Below are 23,786 nucleotides of genomic sequence, written 5' to 3'. Positions count from 1 at the left end.
GAAAGTTCTAGATTTATCAATTTGTATTCTGCTTTTTTTTTTTCACAGAGCCTCACACAATCTTTTCATGGTTCCACTAGAGTGATGGGCTGCAAACATATTCTTTACAGTAATCTGAAAAATAATTTCAAATAATTATTATATTATTTCTTCAAAAGCAATAATCATATTGAACTTTTACCTTTAACTTGTGTGGTAATATCCTTCTTCAGTCTTTATGTGTCTATTTATACTCTCTCAATATATTTAATTTTATATTCATAAAAGCACTGCTCTCTGACCTACATTTTGCCCAACTAAAAAAGACATTTAGTGTATGTTGAATAGGGAAAAACATAAACACCAAACTGCATCATGCTGTATTTCTGACATGGAAAAGATCCAAGAAGCAGTCCAGGCAGAGGGATTTGCATATACAAAAGCCTTGTGAAAGAAAGAATCAAGACACATTTTTTCCCCTAAGTTTATTTTCTTATTTTGAGCGAGAGAGAGAAATTGCCAGTAGAGGTAAGGCATAGAGAGAGAGGCAGAGAGAAAGAATTCCAAGCAGGCTCTGCAGTTTCAGTGCAGACCCTGACATGAGGCTCAAACTCACAAACTGTGAGATCATGACCTGAGCCAAAGTCAGGTGCTTAACTGACTGAGCCACCCAGACTCCCCTTCTAGAAATAGAAAAAACGTCACTTAAAGCAAAGTGAACAAAAGGTATGAAATTAGGGTGAAGAGATAGATGGTCTTCAGGACCTTGAAGATGGCATTTAAGAGTAAATGCTAAGCTAGGGGTACTTGGATTGTTCAGTCTGTTGAGCATCCAACTCTTGATTTTGGCTCAGGTCATGATCTCACAGTTTGTGGGTTTGAGCCCCCTGTCGAGCTCTACTTTGACAGTGCGGAGCCTGCTTGGGATTCTCTCTTTCTTCTTCTCTTTGCCCCTCCACCATTTGCACATGTTCTTTCTCTCTCTCTCTCAAAATAAATAAACTAAAAAAATAGTCTAGTTGTCACTTGTGCTAAAAAAAAAGGAGTAATGCTAAGCTAGTCGGGGTTTAATTAGACTTGTATTTGAACAATGACTCTGCACTGGGAAGAGCAGTCTGGAAGGCACAGGAGTGGTATGGGAATGTGGGCAGATCAATAGAGATGATTATAATAGTCCTACTAAGGTGGGGGTGGTTATGTTTAAATGAAGTTGCTTTTACAATACCAAAGACTTAATCATCCATTTCCTACATAAAAGGTAGCTACTTTTTTGCATGGACCTCAAGCATATTGTAGTATAGAGGTGGAATTTAAGGAAAGGTATTAAGCAGGCTGTGTTGTAGCCTATGAACAAGTAATATATTGTATCATTTATCTTGAATGTATCATAGATAAGCTGCTATATAACGATTGCCACTTCAGATAGCTGTGAAATTAGGTTATTAACTAGTTGTTACTTAACCTTCTAATTGCTGTATAAGTCTAATTACATGAAACAGAAGTTGGTGTTTTGATTTTTTACTTTGCTTTTCTGTTTGGAGTGTCATTATAACTACTGTATTGTAAATGATGGAAAATAATTGCATATGTTAAAAAAATATGAAACTTTATGAAGTAAAAAAAATAAAATAAAATAAAATTTCAAAAAAAAATAAAGTAAAATAAAATAAATTAAAAAAAAGAAACAATGGCTTGGAATGCAGTGCTGGCAGGAGGGATGGAAAGAAGTAAAAGAGAAAGAGAATAGTTAGATAATGATCTTGCTAAAATGATGAGCAAAACATTTTCAACGGCTCACTTGGTCCTGTACCAGGATGGAAAATCAAGAGACAAATAGAAGGTTCCCTGTTGTAGAAGCCAAGAGGTCTCCATGCATGGATCTTTTTCAAGGAAGAATTTGCCGTTTAGCTGCAGAGAATTATTCACCTCGGCCACACTCTTCCTAGGCAGCACCCGCCAATGAGTGCCCATGGCGGCTTTCCTAGGACTGATCACTTCTGCCCAAAGCTGGACTCCTCTCACAGCCAGTTGGCTCTGGTAGGACCGGCTGAGACCTCATCAGATCTGCGTAGGCCTCAGGCTCTCTGCCCTATTCTGCATCCTCCCCCTTTATATTTCATAAGCTTTATTCATCTCAGTCTCATTATCTGCTTCCCATAGGACCCTACTAATACATATGCTAAATAATGAAGTTAGGCCACAATTCACTAATTGCTAAATTTCCTCAGACTATTAAGCAACTGTATTCTCCCACACTTCCAAGGAGTCCTGCATGTTGTTTTGGGGTAGCTGCTTGGAGATGCAGAATTCAGAGGCAGAAGAAGAGTACAGAAGAGCTAGTCGGGTCTTATCTTCTCTTCAGGCAGAAGGAAAAGTTATGGAAAGAAGCAGCCTAGGCTTGATACAGCACACTGTGAACTGTGTGGTCACTTGGTTTACCACCCAGAATATCATTTACCACTATGTAAGCCAGATTTTGGAAAATTTACTTTTGAGCTGCGCTGTAAAAACCAAAGGCCAGAATTCACACCTATACATGGGATGAATTTTTCTCTAAAAGAAAACTATGTTCCCAGCTGGAAAAAAGTTGTTTCAGTGATAGAAAAAACGGTGAAGATTTTGAGAGATGGGCTGTGGCTCAGAGGAGAGAAGGTCTTCCTCTTCTCTTTGAGACTTAGCAGGGGGCGGGGATTGTTGGGTCTGGATTCTAGGGCAGAGATATGGAGATTACGGTGGTTTAAGCAGGTGTGGTGATGACAGAGCAAGCTGGCCCAGATTAATTACAGTAGTGTGGGAACCAAACAGAGGGCTAATGTACCAGCCAGCCTAGCGCAGATCTGGGACTGAGCTGTAATTCTGAATTATTTTCTGTGTTGCACTCCCTCCATGAGCCTCCAGTAAAAGCTTGAGTTGTGCTTTGGAGAGTTAGATGAAAGTTGTGCCTACATTTGGGCAAATGCTGTGTGGACGAGCACAATTCCCAGACTGTATGCCTGTGTGAATTTCACCCACCCCGCACGTCAGAATTTAGAAGGCCCAATGAATGATATCTCTGTTCCCTGCCCAAATGTGGAGTCAACTTAGAGAGAGCGATGAAAGAGTAAGCAGAAGGAGAGCAAAAATATCACCTTTATTGCCATTAAGAGCATCTGAAAGATACAGATTAAGTGTGTCAGCCAAGGAGTCACCTAATACTTCATCCTGGAGTTGAACTTCCCTATCTCATCACAGGCAGTGCTGGACAACTACACAGATTGTGTAAAAGAAGAAAAGCAGAGCAGATTGTGTGTTATGCAGCATCTTTTTGGCCATCTTCTATCGGTCATACAGACCAACCCTTATTCAGTGTGGAAATGAACCGCAAAATGGTATGAATACCAGGAGATGAGGAGAGTTGGAGGCTATCTTACAGCCTGACTACTTCTTAGGTTAGATACATGTCTCAAGCATTATACCAACTTTTTATATGGACAGAGAGATAAATATTTAACATAAAGGGGAACCTCAGTGGCTCAGTCGGTTAAATACATGACTCTCGATTTCAGCTCAGGTCATCATCTCATGGTTCTTGAGATTGAGCTCCTCATCAGGCTCTGTGCTGAGAGCACGGGGCCTGCTTAGTATTCTCTCTCTCCCCTCATGTGCTCTCTCTCTCTCTGTCTCTCTCAAAATAAATAAATAAACATTTTTAAAAATGTGAATACAGTGGCCCCTCATTATTCACTATTTCACTTTCCCTGATTTGTTACCTGATGTTAAGTATAGTCTGGAAGTAGATGATCCTCCTGACACATCCTCCACCAATAGTCACCTAATGATGCATCACAGTGTCCCTGTCATGCACTTCACTTCATCTCATCATGTAGGCATTTTATCATCTCACATCATCCCAAGAGAAGGGTGAGTGCAGTACAATTAGGTATTTTGAGAGAAAGACCACATTAACATAACTTTTATTACAGCATATTATTATAATTGTTCTATTTTATTATTGTTGTTAATCTCTTACTGTGCCTAATTTCTAAATTAAACTTTATCATAGATATGTATATAAAAGAAAAAGCATAGTATATATAGGGTTTGGGAGACCTATGGTTTCAGGCATCCACATGGGAGTCTTGGAATATATCCTCCATGGGTAAGAAAGGACTACTGTTATTTTATTTTTATAGAAATATTAGGAGACCGCGCGAGACCAGAGCTGCCGCCCCACGACGGCGAGAAGGGCTGTGAGGGAAATGACTAGGACGCGGCGTGGATAGCAACAGAGGAACCTGATCGGGTGTTTAGGAGAGACAAAAGGGCGACCGGCAGGACTCACTCCAGTCTGGATACCAGCCACTAGGAAAGGCAGAGTCCTAGGGGATTTTTGTGGTTTAGTCTTACGCCTCCGCAGCTCAGCACGTATTGAAAAGATGTAAGGAACACATTTCGAAAAGAAAAGGTTGCATTTGGAATACGTTAAATCCGAGACATCCATTAAGACGCCAAATGGCAAGGACGAGGGGGCACCACAGTGCCCGGCAGAGGGCAGGAGCTCAGCCATGGGCTCAACTACACAACAAGAAGATGAGTCTACACGGCCCGCCGCTGGCCACAGAAGCGATGTGTTGGCAGTGCCCACAGCCAGACGCCAAAGGTAACCCAGCTGAGGTCCCCTCAGCGGTGCAACCAACTACTCCACTACTTTTTATGGAACCACTAAAATCCACTACTTGTAGCTTTGTGGGGCTAATGCCGCAGGATAGTTTGGTAGCTAGCTAGGCTGTTTCTTTGAGAAGTTCTATAAATATCAATATAAAGTTGACTTTCTAAGAATTACAGCCCAGTCAACTATTTTATTTTTTTGAATATTTATTGAGAGCACGCATGACTGAGGAGGGGCAGAGAGAGAGAGAGAGAGAGAGAGAGAGAGACAGAGGATCTGACTCAGGCTGCAGGCTGTCCCTGTGCAGTCTCCTCCCACTCTGTATCAGGGGTGGTCCATGTGGCCAGCAAAATACATCAGAGCATAGGCCCATGACTTCTAAGATCCTAAGTTTTTATTGATTTGAGAGACCGAGCAAGAAAGAACAGGGGAGGGGCAGAGAGAGTGGGAGAGAGAATCCCAAGCAGGCTCCACGCTGTCAGTGCAGAGCCCGACGTGGAGCTCAAACTCGTGAATCCCAGGATCATAGTGGGAGCCTAGATCACGTCAGATATGCACAACCAAGTGAGCCACCCGGGTGCCCCAATAATTTATCTTTTCTAGGCAAAGATGAGACAATTAGGCACAAAATGGTTTCTCCTGAATTTAAAGTGTGCCTTGGGGCAGGGGGAATCCGAATACACTGGCAAGGGGCGCCTGGGTGGCTCAGCCGGTTAAGCGGCGGACTTCGGCTCAGGTCATGATCTCATTTGTGGGTTTGAGCTCCACGTGGGGCTCTGTACTGACAGCTAGCTCAGAGCCTGGAGCCTGCTTCCAATTCTGTGTCTCCCTCTCTCTGTGACCCTCCTTTGCTCATGCGGTTTCTCTCTCTTTCAAAAAAAAATATAAATAAATAAAAACATTAAAAAAAAAGAAATATTTAATACCACTTAATGAAATTTTTATGTAAAACAAACACTTTACCTTATAAAAATAATTTAAACTTTAAAATGTAATGTTCATTCATTACAATTTGTATTTTGTTTTTCTGCCTTAATAGATAATTTAAGATATTTTACAAGAAAAATGACTTCTGGAAAATATATAGACAAATAATTAAATTCTATTTTTATTGGGCTTAAAAAAGGCACCAAAATCCATAAGGAACTCATCAAACTCCACAACCAAAAAACAAATAATCCAGTGAAGAAATGGGCAGAAGATATGAACAGACACTTCTCCAGAGAGGACATCTAGATAGATGGCCAACAGGCACATGAAACGATGCTCACAAAAAAAAAAAAAAGAAATGATGCTCACTCATCATCAGGGAAACACAAATCAAAGCCACACTGAGCTACCACCTCTCGCCAGTCAGAGTGGCTAAAATGAACAAATCAGGAGACTATAGATGCTGGTGAGGGTGTGGAGAGATGGACATCCTCTTACACTGTTGGTGGGAATGTAAACTGGTGCAGCCGCTCTAGAAAACAGTGTGGAGGTTCCTCAAAAAACTATCCATAGAACTCCCTTATGACCCAGCAATAGCATTGCTGGGGATTTACCCAAGAGAGACAGAAATGCTGATGCATAGGAGCACATGTACCCCAATGTTCATAGCAGCACTGTCAACAATAGCCAAAACATGGAAAAAGCCTAAATGTCCATCAAGAAGATGTGGTTTACATATACAATGGAATACTACATGGCAATGAGAAAGAATGAAATCTGGCCATTTGTAGCAATGTGGATGGAACTTGAGGGTGTTGTGCTAAGTGAAATAAATCAGGCAGAGATAGACAGATACCATATGTTTTCATTCATATGTGGAACAGGAGAAACTTAACAGAGGACATGGGGAAGGGGAAGGGGAAAAAAATAGTTAAGGAGAAGGAGGGAGGCAAACCAGAACAGACTCTTAAATACTGAGAACAGACTGATAGTTGATGGGGGAGTGGGAGAGGGGGAAATGGGTGATGGGCATGGAGGAGGGCACTTGTTGGGATGAGCACTGGGTGTTATATGGAAACCAACTTGACAATAAACTATAAAAGAAAAAAGTAAAAAATAAAATAAAAATAAAAAATAAAAATAATAAATTTTATATTTACATTTATTTTACTTCACAATATTTCATTAAAACCTCAAATTTTGTATATTTTGAATCCAGTCACATTTTATTTTTAATCTTTTAGATCATAGCTATTATTTTCACAAATTTTGTGAAAATCTTGATTACTTTATTAATTAATGACTTGCTGAAATGAAGACCAGAGAACTAAATATATAAAAATTTATGAATTATAATTGCCTTTATTTTATACTCACAGAATAAAATTCTGTCTGTGTGTGAAAATGGTATACTGCACACTTTACCATGCCCTGTCCTTACTGTGTTGGAGAGTACAAGAATGTAAATCCAAAAAGCACCACTATTTTAGGTCCAAAGGGGGGAAAAAAGCACCCAGATGTGCAATAATAATTAAATTCACTCACCTTTAATATTTTGCCTAATTTTAGTCATATTAAAAACTACATGGGCAGCTGGCTGCCTCAGTCAGTAGAACATGCAACTCCTGACTGTGGTGTTGTGATTTCAAGCCCACACTGGGTGTGGAGATTACTTAAAGTCTTAAAAAAACATAGCTTTACACATACTTCAATTTTATCACTCTGAAGGGATATTTTTCAAGGCACGAGGATAAAATAGATTTTATTAAACAATTTTTCGGCGTGATTTATAATCTATACATATGTCGACATATGGTACATGGGCCCGCGCTCGAATCCCTGCCCTACTTTCACAACAGCCTGGGAAACCAATAGCTGTGCTGGGTGAGTTACGGAGGGATGAAGCCTGTCCCTGTCAGTTTATCACGAGGGATGCTTTTGGACTGACAGTTGTAAGTGAGGGAACAGACTTAACTCCTTGCTTTTGTGGCAAAATAAACAAAATCTGCCACATGGATTTTGGCCAAAGAACTTGGCCAATCATACACATCAGATTTGAGGGGACTTAACCATCTCCACCACCCACAATATCCAAGGAATTCTAATCCTGGCATGCCGGGCATGTCAGCAGGAGTCTCTCGGTGGGGAGCTGTCATTCAGGGAGGTGAGTGGTAGTGTTGGAGGTTGTCTAGCCTCCAGCAAGACCGAGATAAGCTATAGGGGACCGAGGCCCAGCCCAACCCCTTGAAAAGAAAAATGTCAAGACCTAAGCATATTATGAGTATCCCAATCCAGTAAATTAGTATTAAGGAAAACTTCCACTTCTGACAGAGGATCTTGGTGTCTAAAGCATATACTGTAACAAAAGTTTGAGCACATGCATCCTAGGGACAGCATAGAATGTAGACACTAGAGTTCACCCAGAATTATGGAGGTGGCAGAAGTGTAGGACTGATAACAGAATTAAGCCCAGATACCACCTGTGGGCAAAAAGGAGCTCTAGATATATTGCCTGCCTTGATCAGGACTGTCTCCAAAATTGGGAAGTCCATGGTTACCCGGTTGGACCTGAAAAAGCAAGGACTCTAGGGCATCAGCAGTTGTCTGCAGTGGAACTACTTTTGAGTAGAAGGTCTTTCAGCACCCATCACATACAGCATTCAGATTACCCACTCCCACAAAACATTAAATACATAAATTCTGGTTGCTGAGTGATGACTGTATGCTTCAGAGGAAGGAGAAGCAGGGTGGCTGATCGGAGAGCTGCAGCAGAAGTCTCCCTTAGGACCCGTGCACGATGGTGTCTTGAACTACAGAGACAATCGTGAACATGAAAGGAAGTAAGATAATCTGGTAAAGAAGAGAAAGCTACCAAAGGTGAAAGATGAGGAAATTAACAAGGCAGAATCTTTGGAAAGAAAGGTGGGGATAACAGCAGAACATGGGGAGAGCTGCTGTGGGTATTTATTTTAGTAGGAGAGAAGACAGAAAATATTGGAAAGAAAATACTCGAGATTTATTCAACTCCTACTATATCCCAGGACTGTTTAAAGGAGTTCTGTGATCTTAATTCACTTAATCCTCACAACAACTCTATGAGACAAATATTATTATCATCCTCATCTTACAGAAGAAGAAACTCAGCCACTGAGTGGGTAACTTGCCCCTAGATCCCATGATTACCATGTGGCAGAGCTGAGATTTGAACTTGTGCTATTGAGCTCCACACCTTGAGCTCTAAACACCAATAGTAAATCCCTCCACATAAGGAAGTTGGTAGACTCGATGGTGGCAGAGAATGAAAAATTATGCCTCTTAAGTAATTTAATTTATAAAATGCCTCCAATAAACAAAAAAAATAATTTTTTTTACATGAAATACCCAAATGCAATGACTCTGACTTAGGAGCATCTGAAGAATTTAGGATATGTTCCAGCTAACACGATAGCCTTTTTTCATCTTGGCCACTAGGGGGAAGAGTAGAATGTCAAAAAAATTAGGTCTCTTCTACAGATTCTCAATGGCTGATAATTGGTGTTAGTTCTTTCCCTAACATTAGCAGTATATAAAACTTATTTTCTATTTTTTAGTTATGGAAGAAAATTTTCAAATAAAACTCATTAAAGGATCCATAAATTTTTTTCTCTATTTTCTTATATATATTAGAAATAATATATATGTTATATATATATAGTAAGTCAAAGAAAATAGAAGAGACCACATAGTGCATGATTCCATTTATATGAAATGTCCAGAGAATGCAAAGCTCTAAGGACAGAACATAGATTATCAGTTGCCCAGGTAGAGGCTCAGGGGAATGGGGATTAACAATGAATGTGCACGAGGGATCTTACTAAGTGATGAAAATGTTCTAAACTGATATATAATGATGGTCACATATGTAAAAATTTAAAACAAAATCATTGAACTGTACACTTGAAAGAAATGGATTACATGATATGTAAAATATTTCCTAAAATTGTTGGGAAAAAAGAAATGTAAAATTTTATGAATCAAACAATGAAAGAACCCATGGATTCAAAAAGATTAAAAATATAAGTTTGCGTGTGCATGAAAATGTCTAGAGTTACTATTAGCAGTGATTAAATCTCAGAAATGCTATTGTAGGGGAAAACTGGGAGCTGTTTTATTCTCTTTCTTATGAATTTGAGGGGCAATAATTAAAAACTAAAAACTCATTATTAGGAGATAAGAAGCTAAAAATGCATGAAATGCCATGGAATTATAATTATATAACATATCAAATGGTATATGTAATGATATATCATGACCTTTAGATAGAATATGGCTTATATTTTTACCTACGTTTGTTTTCTAATTGAAAATGATTATGTTACTTTTATAATAAAAATGGAAAGCACTTAACTTAAAAAGCCAGAAAATACTCAGTTTATTTAAACATTTTTAATGTTTATTTATTCTTGAAGGAGAGAGACACATCGTGTGAGTGCGAGAGGTCAGAGAGAGAAGGAGACACAGAATTTGAAGAAGGCTCCAAAGTAGACTCCAGACTCTGAGCTGTCAGCCCAGAGCCCAACATGGACTTTGAACCCACAAACCGTGAAATCCTGACCTGAGCTGAAGTCAGACACTTAACCGAATGAGCCACCCAGGCACCCCTCAGATAGTTTTTTATTTAAGTTAACTTCAGCACAGTGTTTACTGTATTTCATATATAACAGAGGGGTTTTTTGGGGGGGTTTTTTTTTTTTTGGCTCAACGAAGGCCCAAGGCTTAGACATTTAGAGAAAAGGAAGTAATATTGACTGACTTTTGAGCTTGGACCACATCTAATGAAGCTGAACAGTATCTCTCATTTTTATTTGCATCTACAAATTTGTATAGGGATGGTAGGAAAAAAACTTGTGAGATTAGAAATTGGGATATAGATCCTTTCTTATAAGAATCTATGTTAGATCATGTATTAATACATGCCTGATGGCAAAGAGGGCTGTGGGGAGCTTGATAGGAATCAGATTGTTAAAATGACTATTCAGTCATTAAAACGGGAGAGGAAAATCCTTGAGAGAAAATTTACTAGACGGGAGGGACAATCTGGACTGATTGTCATTTCTGTAGAACCTGAATCACTGGAGGCAGATGTTCACTTGGGGTCCAGTGTGGTTCAGGCATGAATTCCCCCCGCCCCGATACTGTTATAAGCCTTGAAGAAAACATCAGCTTGTGATGAATTGGAAGAACTGTGCTGAGAAGGACACTTCTAAGAGTGACACTGGAGCAAAGTGCCTGGAAGAAACACAGCCCCGGCCACATCGGCAGAGACCCAGAAACTGAGCAGGGCACCAGGGCTAACAGACATATACCTCACAACATAATAAGCCTCTTGGGGCACCCGGGTGGCTCAGTTGGTTGAGTGTCTCTTGATTTTGGCTCAGGTCAGGATCTCATGGTTTGTGGGACTGAACCCTGAGTCAGGCTCTGTGCAGAGCCTGCTAGGGATTCTCTCTCTCCCCCCTCTTTCTCTGTTTGTAAGAGCATATGTGCGCACACACACACTCTCAAAAATAAATAAATAAACTTAAAAAAAAAAAAAGAATGCCTCTTGAAGATGTAGCTTTTTGTCAGTCTTGGCGTCCGCTTAGATGAGTGCCTCACGTGTAGGAGGTACGCCATAACTACTTACGGATGATGAGTGAACGGAAGGATGAACATATGAGTGGGAGCCCAGACAGACCTTTGGCCTGTGGTGCTATCCTGGTTTCAGCCCACAACAGCTGTCCTGGCAGGAAGGCAAAGGCCCCAGAGGCGACTGGCAAGGGCAGACAAGGTCTGGAAGTTAGTGATGAATGTGTCGTGCATGATTTACACGTAAAACGAAACCGTGTCACCTGCTCATTTTAGAAAGTCAAAAGTGAAGGTGCTCTGTCATCCCTCAGAGATCTGACTGACCCTCCCTGGTCACATGTGCTCTCTTGGAGCTATGACTCCCATCCAAGAGAGCGATCTTGCAGCAGACAACAGAGACGGTTCTAGACATAGCATATGCCAAGTTTCTGAAACAGAAGTGATAACTTGTGCGGTCCAGAAACACAGTTGTAACCTTTCTTAGAGTTTAGAGGATTTGGGGGGAAGGCGGGCAGAGGAAAGAAGGTGGAAAAAAATGTCAGGAAACATGATTTAAAATAATGAATTTTTTAATAAATTACTTCGGGTCCCATTTAGAATTCAGTGGTTAGGCTACAGATGTATGTATGATTCTTCCTGAAAATTGAAGATTTCAGTTCAAAAAGTCTAATAAAATGCCTTTTATACATCTGTCTCTTCTGAACCAAGAAAATGCCCAGGAATGTCATAATTGTCACAATGTTTTAGTGCCTTAGAAAAAAAGGAAACTATTTCTGATTGAAAAGTAGCACAATGCAATCCAGATGGCCTCACTGAGACAAAACAGTCAACAAAATACTTGACTAATGGCAATCAGAGTTGCCTGTAGGTACTGGTATTCTGATTGTATAATATCTACATTTAAAAAAAAAGTTTTGCTCATGTGAAGGCATGGAAATGCTTTAGGCATGAATACAGTAGTAATCGCACACAAGGACCAGAAAGGCAATGGTTCTGTCTGAAAATGTGCCTACTCTGTGATTATTACGGTTCTGTTCCAAGATGTTAGAGGTCCAGGTAGCACTGAAATTCATTCAGCAGGTGCTCTGGCCCCTCTCTGATGAACAGTAGCAATGCCTACAGGAATTATCTGCAGACCCCAAACATCTTAGACTCTGAAGGTCACCTCGACTCCTCCCTTCACTTGGAATGCCCACTGACCCAAGCCCCCACTTCTTCATCGGGCCAATGCTATTTATCCGTCAAAACTCAGGTGAGCAAACTGTCTTTGCCAGGAAGCCCTCTGTGACCGCGGTTCCCCTCCCCATCTTTAAAGGCTCTCGCGGCTACTTTCACATTTCTGTGTCATAACAATTTGATAGCACATTTAGTTCGACTCTCTGACTAGAATGTAAGCTTTTCCATCGGTCCAGGCATCTAGTACAATGCCAGTACCGTAGTAGGCAGATCCATAAATGTCCATTAATAAATGTTATTAAGTCTTCAAAAGTAGTGAATAGATTTAACCAAATAAAAGTAGTTGCTGCTCAGAGAGCTCTATTGACAACAGGCCTTGATGCTGTAAAGCTTTTCAGTGGTCATTACAAGTACAAATTAAGGAGCACTGTTCACTTTCTTTCAGTTCCTTCTCTCTAAAAGTACGGTAAGGATTCATTATGGCTTTCTTCTACTCAGAAAAATCTAAAACTGAGGATAATTGCCTTTCTATCTATACGCAGCAAGGGCCCTTGCTGTGTGGCAGGGGAAATGACTGGCAGGAATTTATAACCGGGCGTTGCTCTGCAGAGTCTGAAGCTTTCCTTCTCTTCCAGGGTCAGGATGGCACATTCTCAATTCCTTCTTGACCACAAAAAATAAGACTCTACCCTCAAATCTGCAACACCTATGGCTAATGAGAAGATTTTTTCTTAAATTTCCACTTGACAGAGAAATGCAGATGCAGTCTTTGATCACTGGTCTTTGACCAGTCAGCTCATCACAGAACCTGTAACAAAATCCCAGAAGGGAATCATAGGACAGGGTTTGGTCCCACAGGCCGAGCAACCTCAAAATGGAGCTGGAAGCTTTTACCATCCAATCAAGCAATGGATTTTTAGTTTTCAGTCCAATCTTTTTGACCAATCATAAAAGATGGCATGAACTTTTTTGGAATACTTTAGACAGGACCTTTTATAAGTATTATTTGTCCTAAAGTCAGGGAGATCTTTCTTAATCCCCAACCCACATTTTGCATTTTTGAAAATAAAGCAGGAAATTACAGCAAGAAAACCCTGGCAGAAAATCAAGTATTTTCAAACCATTCAGAGGAAAGGAATTTTTAATTAAAACTTGCCAAAGGGGGGAAGAAAGCAAGCAATGTCTAATTCTTAACATCCCAAAGTGGGTCTGGGGTGGGGGAGGCCATCATTCTGCTACCTGTCCATCATAACATCATAATTAGACACAATTCATCACTTGTATCTGGGAACGTCCAAGGACCCACTCTGCCCTCCTAGGGCCCATCAGTCCAAAGGAGGTGAAAGGGCAGCTTCTGGTCTGCGTTTTCTGGCCATGAAGAACACTTCAGTCGTCACCTGCTGCTCCGGTTTCAAGTCTGTAGTGACTGGGGGTAGCTGGTTTCATCTTTGCCAAGTGTGGAGGATGGAACAGGGAACCAGAAACACCTTCCTGAAAATGCCATTTATTTGCAGTCTGTGTGTTTCTTTTCTGGAGACAGGAAAGAATTCTATGACTTTTACTAAGTCCTAAGATTTCCAGAAGTAGTGAATCTCATTCTCACTGTAACTTAATGAATTCTCATTGCTGTATTTCTTTTCTATGTTAAATATATCCATGTTCCTTTAAAACTACAATTACAGCTGAAGTCCATGTAGTGGGTGGCTAACGTTGAGGAAGGTTTAAAGTGCTAGAAGAGGTTAGGGGCACCTGGGTGGCTCAGTTGGTTAAGCGTTGGACTTCAGCTCAGGTCATGATCTCGTGGTTCGTGGGTTCGAGCCCCGTGTCAGACTCCATGCTGACCGTTTATAAAAGAAGAGCTGGGAGAAGTTCAGAGGAAAAAACCAGTATTTAGTTATTAACTGTAAGGCAAGGGACTGGAAATGGTCAAAATTCCTCAGACATTTAGTCCATTGTGCACCTTACTTTTCAGTAGGACTGTAGCATTACTGAGTTCCTGGATCAGATGCAGTGTCTGCCTTTGAGACGGATCTGCGTAGGAGTGTTTAGCCTCCTGGCAGCCATATGGCTTCAGAATAGGTTCCTTATAACATCAAGGATTCTTTCTTCCGTCCATTCTCACAGTACAGTGATCTCAACTCTCCGGAGTCAGAGGAAAGTTAGACGACATTCTAGTTCAATCTTCTCATTTAACAAGTTAGGAAACCGAAGTTCAAGGAGAATGTATGATTGTTCAAGGCCACACAATTTGGTCCTGAAGAAGATGAAAACCTAGGCTTCCAAGTTCATGGTAGTGCTGTATGCCAGACGTATGCTTTTTTCTGTTGTGGAAGGGCCAGTTAGCTAATATTCCAGCTTTTTAACAGGAGGATAATGTGCAGTGTTAAACATAAAAGAGTGAGGTTTTCTCCCTTTTATCTAACATTTTATTTTAAACATACAAAAAAGGAGAATGGTATAATGAATACACAGCTACCCACAATCTATCTTTGAAGTACAACATTTTGCCATTTTTATTTTACACCTTTTTAAAGAAGTAAAGCAGGGGTGCCTGGCTGGCTCAGTCAGTAGAGCGTATGACTCTTGATCTTAGGGTTGTGAGTTCAAGCCCGCCATTAAGTTTTTTGTAAGTAAGCCTACTTTACAAAACAAACTAAAACAGCAAAGCAATAAAAATAAAATTCTCCCATGTGTCTTTCTGCTATTTCATTCCTCTCCCTCCTCAGAGGTAACCGATCTTCGAAAACTCTGTGCATCATGTCTATGCACATATTTATGTTTTTATACATAGCTATTGTGATAACAATGTTTTTCTTTCTTTTACCCATATGGCATCATACACTACACATCACTTGTGTTTTCTCCTCAACATTATATCTTTGAGATTTATCCATGTTGACACATGTGGTTCTAGTTCCTTTGTAAAAGTTTCCTAAAAGCACAATTATCTTTTCTTTAGAAAGAAATGTAAGGGTGAATATTATATTTGCATATCAGTTACCAAAAATTTAAAGAAATCTAGATATTTTTTTCTATTTCATCAACAGAAAATTGCTTCTAAGTTTGTTTACTGAAAAAATGGCCAAAAAATCACCCCACCTTTCCTATAACATTTAAAGTTTTATTTTAATAGGCAATTATTTTAGTTAGAATGTGTGTTGTAGAAAACTGTGTTTGCTCACTTTAAATTATAAATTATATTTGCACAGGAGGTTGATTTTGCTCAGTAGCTTTATGTTTAATGAACTATCGCCTGACCGATAATGTAAACGTTTTCTTGTTAATCTAAACATATAATTGATATATGATGTATATATAATATGTAGGGGTATTCCTCTTTATAAATAAGTTGTTTTCCTAGAAAATAAATAAGGGATATTAATTTTAATATCCACATAGAATCTCAATTTTCCAGAATAAAATTGTATCAGCATACCATAAATTATGTTTTCATTTTCTTTTATGTATTTTTTTATTTTTATTTTTTATATTTTACTTTTTTTTTTTAACCTTTTAATGTTTATTTATTTTTGAGCGAGACAGAGAATGAGCAGGGGAGGGGCAGAGAGAGAGGTAGACACAGAATCTGAAGCAGGCTCCAGGCTTTGAGCTGTCAGCACAGAGCCGGACCCAGGGCTCAAACTCACAAACTGTGAGATCATAACCTGAGCTGAAGTCAGCCGCTTAACCACTGAGCCACCCAAGCACCCCTAGGTTTTACTTTTTAAGGTAAGCTCTAGGCCCAGCGTGTGGCCTAAACTCACAACCTTGAAATCAAGAATCACATGCTCCACTGACTGAGCCAGTGAGGCACTCCTCTTTTTTTGTTTTTTACTGATATTCATTTAGGTCATTTCCAATTTTTTCACTATTACAGTGCTTCTATGATATTCTCATACATATTGCCTTGAGCACATATGAGAGTTTCCATAAGATATACACTTAGAAATGGGATTATTGGATCATAGAGTATGAGGATCTTCATCTTTGCTAAATACTGTCAAATTCCCTTCCAAGCTAGATCTACCAATAAGCTTTGAATATACGCAAACACATGGCTTGGTATTAGATTTTTTACTTTTTTTCAAACCTGATAGATACAAATGTTTAGCATATTGTTGTTTTTGTTTGCATTTCATTGGTTACCAGTGAAGTTGAGATCTTTTCACATATTTATTAGCTCTTCATCTTTCTTCTATGAGTTATTTTTCTTAAATGAAGGCACTTTTTATTTTTTTAAGTAAGCTGTAAGCCCAACACGAGGCTTGAACTCATGATCAAGAGTTGCATGCTCCACCAAATGAGCCAGGCAGGCACCCCTCTTCTATGACTTCTTGTCCTTTGTGAATTTCTGTGTAGGATGTTTCTGTTTTTTTATTCATAGATAGAAATTATTCAAATATTTTGGATTCTTATAGTTTGTTGGCTTTACATTTTATGTTTTATCTCTTCATTCTCATCATGGTTATTTTTGTTGTATAGAATTTTTAATATTAATGTAATCAAATTAAACAACTAATCTTTTTATTCTGTTTTGTAATTTGTCTGAGGTGTCCTTCCCTATTCTAAAAACTTTTTTTAATGTTTATTTATTTTTGAGAGAGAGAAAGAGAGAGAGAGAGAGAGAGAGAGAGAGAGAGAGAGACAGCGCATGAGCATGGGAGGGGCAAAGAGAGAGGGAGACACAGAATCTGAAGCAGGCTCCAGGCTCTGAGCTGTCAGCTCAGAGCCCAATGTGGAGCTCGAACTCACATGAGATCATGACCTGAGCTAAAGTCAGAGGCTTAACTGACTGAGCCACCCTGGTGCCCCAATCCTTCCCTATTCTAAAGTCAAAGAAATACTTTCTTCCACAAATTTTAAATATTTTCTTTTCACTTTAAAATTGTTAATCCATTTAGAAATTTTGGGTTGTATATTGTGAGGTAATGGGCTGATTTTATTTTTCCATTTGGATACCCAATAATCCCTGCACCACTTACTGAAGAAGTCATCATTTCCTCAGTGATTTCTAATCAGTCATAATTTTTCTTTCCACATGTATGTAGACTCATTTCTCAGCTCCCTATTCTTTTCCATTAGCTACTTATTTATCCATTCACCTAACCATCTTACTTGCTATAGCTTTATCAGTCTTTTTATCTAGTAGAGTATGTTCCCACACACACAACTTTCTTCATGTTTTAACCATATATATATGTACATATATATAATGTTTTATTTATTTTTTAGAGAGGGAGAGAGAGAGAGACAGTGTGAGCAGGGGAGGGCCAGAAAGAAAGGGAGACACAGAATCTGAAGAAAGGCTCCAGGCTCTGAGCTGTCAGCACAGAGCTCGAACCCATGAACCATGAGATCATGACCTGAGCCGAAGTCAGACGCTTAACCAACTGAGCCACCCAGGCGCCCCTTAACCATATATTTTTAGCCATTTTTTTAATATCAGACTGCAAACAATGGGGATTTGACTCATTCACACAACGATATTCCACACTGTCCAGTGGCCAACTATGTGCGCAGACGGGAATATGAGAAATTCTGCTTCCAATTTCAATACTGAGCCATGAGGAAACTGGAAATTAACTTTTAGGGCAAAGCAGAAAACATTACTGTAACCGAAATAGCCAATAGGTAAAAAAGAGTTAAGGTGGTGCTGGCAACCCTGCTTCCTTACTGCTGTATTCATGGATAAATCTTTTGAAGTGAGTTACCATTGGACAAGAAATGTCATTGCAAGAACTTCTATAAGATGTCATGTCAGTTTCATTATATTAGCTTGATTTTTGAATGATTTTAAGGAATGCTATATTTTACGGAAGATATTGGATATTTCTGTTAAACTTTCAGCCTAGAAGGAAGCCAGTCACTGTCATAAAGAGTCACGTTTAAATACTTGGGCAGCAGTCCCTTCAGGAACAATGAAGCTACAATAATGTGAGGTGGCACGTGTAATTGCACTGGAATCTGCCTGCAGCTACAGTTCTCATGTAAATTGATTAATGTGGTGATGCTTGTTTCTGAAGCTGAAAAGGCTTCCAAGAGCACTGTTGAACCAAAATGCTATGCTCGTTCTCTCTAAACTATTAACAAAGCTATGATGGGAAATGGTCTACATAGAGACCTGAGCAAGATATGTATGCATGTAACTCTTTGGGGGAAAAATACAAACCGAATGAAAATTCCATTCAGAATAACAAGTAGGCTTTGTACTATGAGAAGAAATATATGGGTTGATATCTTTATGGGGAAAAAACACATTTATATGTGGGAATACCTTCACTTGGTTTCCATATAACCTGAGAAAATTCTGTATTTACTTTAGAAGCTGAAATGAACAATCTGAACTTTTCTCAAGGTTTATCTCTTGGAATATATTTATGAAATCTCTGTGTTTTGGGTGAAAATGGCCAATTATCAGCAGTTCATAGAGGTCAATACTATACACAGGGCCATAACTCTCTGAATCTCGTAATTTCTTTCAACAAATATTTATTGAGGGCTCTAATATGGTGTTTCTTCTCAGACAACTCCCACTTTGCTTGGAGATTCTAAAATGTAAACAAATAATTGAAAAACAGAATAAATCCAATAATAGAGAAGGTACAGAATGACACAAAGGACAGTGTGAAAGATTCAGTTCAGTTCAGTGAGGAAAGGCATTGCAAAGCAGATGAAGTTTGAGGTGTCATTAAAAAGCAGGTGTGGGGCGCCTGGGTGGCTCAGTCGGTTAAGCGGCCGGCTTCAGCTCAGGTCATGATCTCACAGTTCATGGGTTCAAGCCCCACGTCGGGCTCTGTGCTGACAACTAGCTCAGAGCCTGGAGCCTGCTTCAGATTCTGGGTCTCCCTCTCTCTCTGACCCTCCCCTGCTCACACTACCTCTGTCTCTCAAAAATAAATAAAAATCATTAAAAAAAATTAAAAAAAAAAAAAAGCAGGTGAGCTGGTTGAAGGATTGGGAGTGGCCTTCCAGGGCGGGTGAACTGCATATACAAATCTGTGAGGCATAAACAGGATGGCAAGTTCGAGTAATGATGCTGTTAAATCATGTAGGCAGTTTAGATCATGGGTGAGGGAAGGTGGCTGGAGGCTGCAGGAAAATAGGAGTAAGGACAGAAAATAAAAATGGAGAGATGGAACAGGTGTGGTTTGTGGGGAGCCTCGGATGTTATACTCTAGAAAAAGAATTTTGACTGTGAAGTAATAACAATTTTAAATGTCAATTGGATATTGGTGGGCTAGTGAAGTTTCAAACTGAGAGGTAACAGGTTCAGCTTACCATTTTAGAAGAATAACTGTATAAATTGAAGAGTAGGGAGACTCCCTAAGCAACCATAGGTGTGAGGAACTGAGCTAAGGTAACAGTTTGGAGACAGTCTGGAGACGGAGAGGAGTGAGAGGTGTGATGGTGGTGAATTCAAAAGAGCTTAGTCCCAGAATATTTTCTACTATTTGAATTCTTTTTAAAATGTTACATTTTTCTTATTGAAAGTTTTATATGAATAAAATAACCAGGTGATGCCTTTGTAAGATCTGCAATTATAAGTATCTTTAATTTTTTAATGTTTATTTATTTTTTGAGAGACAGAGACAGAGCACGAGTGGGGGAGGGGCAGAGACAGGGAGCCACAGATTCTGAGGCAGGCTCTAGGCTCTGAGCAGTCAGGACAGAGCCCAATATGGGGTTTGAACTCATGGACTGCGAGATCATGACCTGAGCAGAGGTTGGATGCTTAACCAACTGAGCCACCCAGACACCCCTAAACATCTTTATTTTAAGTTTATTTATTTATTTTGAGAGAGAGAGAGAGAGTGAGAGTGTGCATGGGCCGGGAAGCGGAGAGAGAGAGAAAGAGAAAGAGGATCCCAAGCAGGCTCTGCACTATCAGCATGGAGCCCAACGCAGGGCTCAAACTCACTACTGTGAGATCATGACCTGAACTGAAATCAGCAGTAGATTGAGCCACCCAGGTTCCCCCTAAATATCTTAGTAATAGAATAAAATCACTACATGATTTAATGAATCATCATCTAATCTAAAAATGAATTTTAAAAATCAGTTTAATCAGTCATTCTATTTGGTTTCTTCTTGAGACATAATCAATATGACCAAGTCTACAGATCTTTCACTTGAAAGGAAAGAAGGAAATGCTCATGGAAAGCATTTCTGATATGTGAGAAGGAATTTTCATTTTTAAAGGGGAGTAATAATGCCCACAATGTTTTCATTTTCACATCACTTGATAAAGGAAAAAGCTAATTTTCTCTTCATTCTCTTCCCCTACCCCAGAAATCACTAATCATAAGAAATGATCTCGGGGCACCTGGGTGGCTCAGTTGGTTAAGCGTCCGGCTTCGGCTCAGGTCATGACTTCACAGTTCGTGGGTTCAAGCCCCACATCGGGCTCTGTGCTGACAGCTCAGAGCCTGGAGCCTGCTTCAGATTCTGTGTCTCCCTCTCTCTTTGCCCCTCCCCTGCTCGCACTGTCTCTCTCTCTGTCTCTCAAAAATAAATAAAAAAACATTTTTAGGGGCGCCTGGGTGGCTCAGTCGGTTAAGCCTCCGACTTTGGCTGGGGTCAGATCTCACGTTCGTGGGTTCCAGCCCCGCATTGGGCTCTGTGCTGACAGCTAGCTCAGAGCCTGGAGTTTGCTTCGGATTCTGTGTCTCCCTCTCTCTCTGCCCCTCCCCCTCTCATGCTCTGTCTCTCTCTGTATCAAGAATTAAAAAAAAACATTAAAAAAAAGAAATAATCTCAGGAAATAAAAGGTAAGTTTTTATATTAGTTTAATAATTAATTTGGGCAATGATTATTTAAATTTAAAATTAAATATCCATGTGAGAAATTCAAATAATAATATTTCACTGGTCAAATTTCTCCCATTTATTCACTAAAAACTTACCCAAAAGTTAAATAAAATATTTTTTTCTAGAAATTTCTTTAGAGAGATTTTTAACTGAGGAAAATCATTATATAATGTGGTTTATTTTAATGGACAGCATTGCTTCTGGCCAACAGATGTTATCTGACAGGACAAATACTTGGCACAGAAATTACTAACACATTCAGAAACTAAGCTTCCCTGAATCCAGCTTCAACTCAAAAGCTGGCTGTGGAATACACTGTATTAGAAAATTCACATTTAAAAAAATGAATAGAGTAGTTATCTCAGATCCATTGTTCAAGACTGCTCCATACATTATTTTCAAAAGTGAAAGTAATGTTTAAATTTCAGGGGCCTGTTCTTGATTAAAACATGTGTTGTGTTTTTCTAAATTTAGTCCTCATCTTTTTTGTTTAAATTTACTTATTTTGAGAGAGAGAGAGACAAAGTGAGAGCAGGGGAGGGGCAGAGAGAGAGAGAGAGAATCCCGCCCAGGCTCTACTCTGTCAGCGTGGAGCCTGATCTGGGGCTCAACTCACTAACCATAAGATTAAGACCTGAGCCAAAATCAAGAGTCAGACACTTAACCAACTGAGCCATCCAAGAGCCCCTTAGTTCTCATTTATATCCCTGTCTTCATTAAAGAGAATTTGGTTATCTAATTCTGCAGCCATTTTTTATCTTATACATTTGGTTTCACATTCTAAGCCCCACACTCTATCCCAATTTGACTTTTTTAAGGCATATTTTTAATTTTATTAAAATCAGCCAATGGTCTAATAGTAAAAATGCTGCTTATGAAATACTGTTATTAAACATTCATTACAGTGGTTAAAGTCTAAAAAATGTTAATAAAATACAGGTTGCTTCTAGACTAGATAGTTGCTGCTTGAAAAGATTGGTTTAAATAAATACTAAATTTTAAGGGTGCCTGGGTGGCTCAGTCAGTTAAGTGGTCCACTCTTGTTTTCCGCCAAAATCATGATCTCATAGGTCGTGAGTTCCAGCCTGGCCTCAGGCTCTGAGCTCACAGCACTGGAGCCTGCTTCAGATCCCCTCTCCCTATCTCTGCCCCTCCCCTACTCGTGCTCACTCTCTCAAAAAATAAGTAAATGTTAAAAAAATTTAAAAAAATTGAACTAGTTTAAAAAGGCATTCCCTCAAAAATAATAGGAAACTGATTTGAGTTGTAGTTTAACTGCACAGAGAAGAACAATTCCAAGTGACTTTAAATCACAGTAATTCAACTGTGTGTATGTATATATATATATATATATATATGTATATATACATATATATGATAAGAAGTACTCCAAAAATAAATCCTGAAGTGTTTTTAATTACATTGTTAATGACAGTATCTGTTGTTTTGAGACGGCAGTTTGTGTATTGTGGGCTAAATCACTTGCGTAACTATGTTGGTGTTTTTGAGATGCCAATTTTGGAGTGGAATAGACGATCAATCAGAGTAAATAAAAACCCTGTGATCCTAACTTTGAACTGGAAGTATCAGTATGAATTCACAACGTATTTTATTAAAAAAAAAAAGTACTTCTTAGCTCTGTATTAAAGGCTTAGGTATGATGACCAATCCCGTGGCAATGGACCAGATTGTATTTAGCTACTTAAATCCTTAAATAGACAATCACATTAAAAAGAAGCAGGGCTCCTTAAAGAAGTAGCTGATTCCAGGTCTTTGGTAGGACATTTACCTCTTATCATACCAGAAAGCAAGGAAGTTTTCCAAAACTATTAGGGTTGAGTCAAGAGGACTCAGAAGCCCACTTGAAGAATCTCCCATATGTCAATGATTGGAAATTTGAGCCTTAATAAGAATAATCACTGCAACTGATTGAAGCACAGAAATTATGTTTAAATTGCTGAGTTCATAATATTAAAATTTTTTATTAGTCCGTTATGGAGGATGCTAGCAAGCCGTATAATTGTTTTGAATGCTAGAAATAAAAAGAAAGATTCAATTATTTATTCTATCTTTCCTATATGAACTGTATCTGAGTGTAACCAGTGGGTGAAAGAAGTTCCCCTTTATAAAAGCAGTGCCACTAATAAACAATGATAAATTATATCACTATTTTACAACTCCTAATGAAATAATGAAGCGTTGACTTCCAACATCACAAAAACAGTCATGGGGCATCTGGTTGGCTCAGTCAGAAGAGTGTGAGACTCTTGATCTTGGGGTGGCGAGTTCGAGCCCCACGACGGGTGTGGAGATTGCTGAAAGAAAATAAACTTTAAAAATTCTTCAAATAAAAGCAAAGAAAAACAAAAGATAGATGGGGAAGGAACCTAGAGTAGAAGGAACTTAAGAGTATATAGACCAACTGCACTTTGTGGGCTTTCATTGGATTCTAATTCAAAGAGCAAACTGAAGGGGGGAAACCCCATTTGAGGCATTGAAGCAATTTGGTCACTAAGAGTTAGTAATACTAAAGAATTGTTATTGTTATCATCATTATTATTTTACATGTAGGCAGTGGCAGTGGGGGAGGGTAAGTGGGTAGGACTATACATTTAGGATTTGCAGAGAGTAGATATAGG

Source organism: Suricata suricatta, chromosome 1 (assembly GCF_006229205.1).
Source record: "Suricata suricatta isolate VVHF042 chromosome 1, meerkat_22Aug2017_6uvM2_HiC, whole genome shotgun sequence".
NCBI lineage: Eukaryota > Metazoa > Chordata > Mammalia > Carnivora > Herpestidae > Suricata > Suricata suricatta.
The sequence above is the reverse complement of the archived record's forward strand: the minus strand, read 5'-3'. Positions refer to the sequence as shown.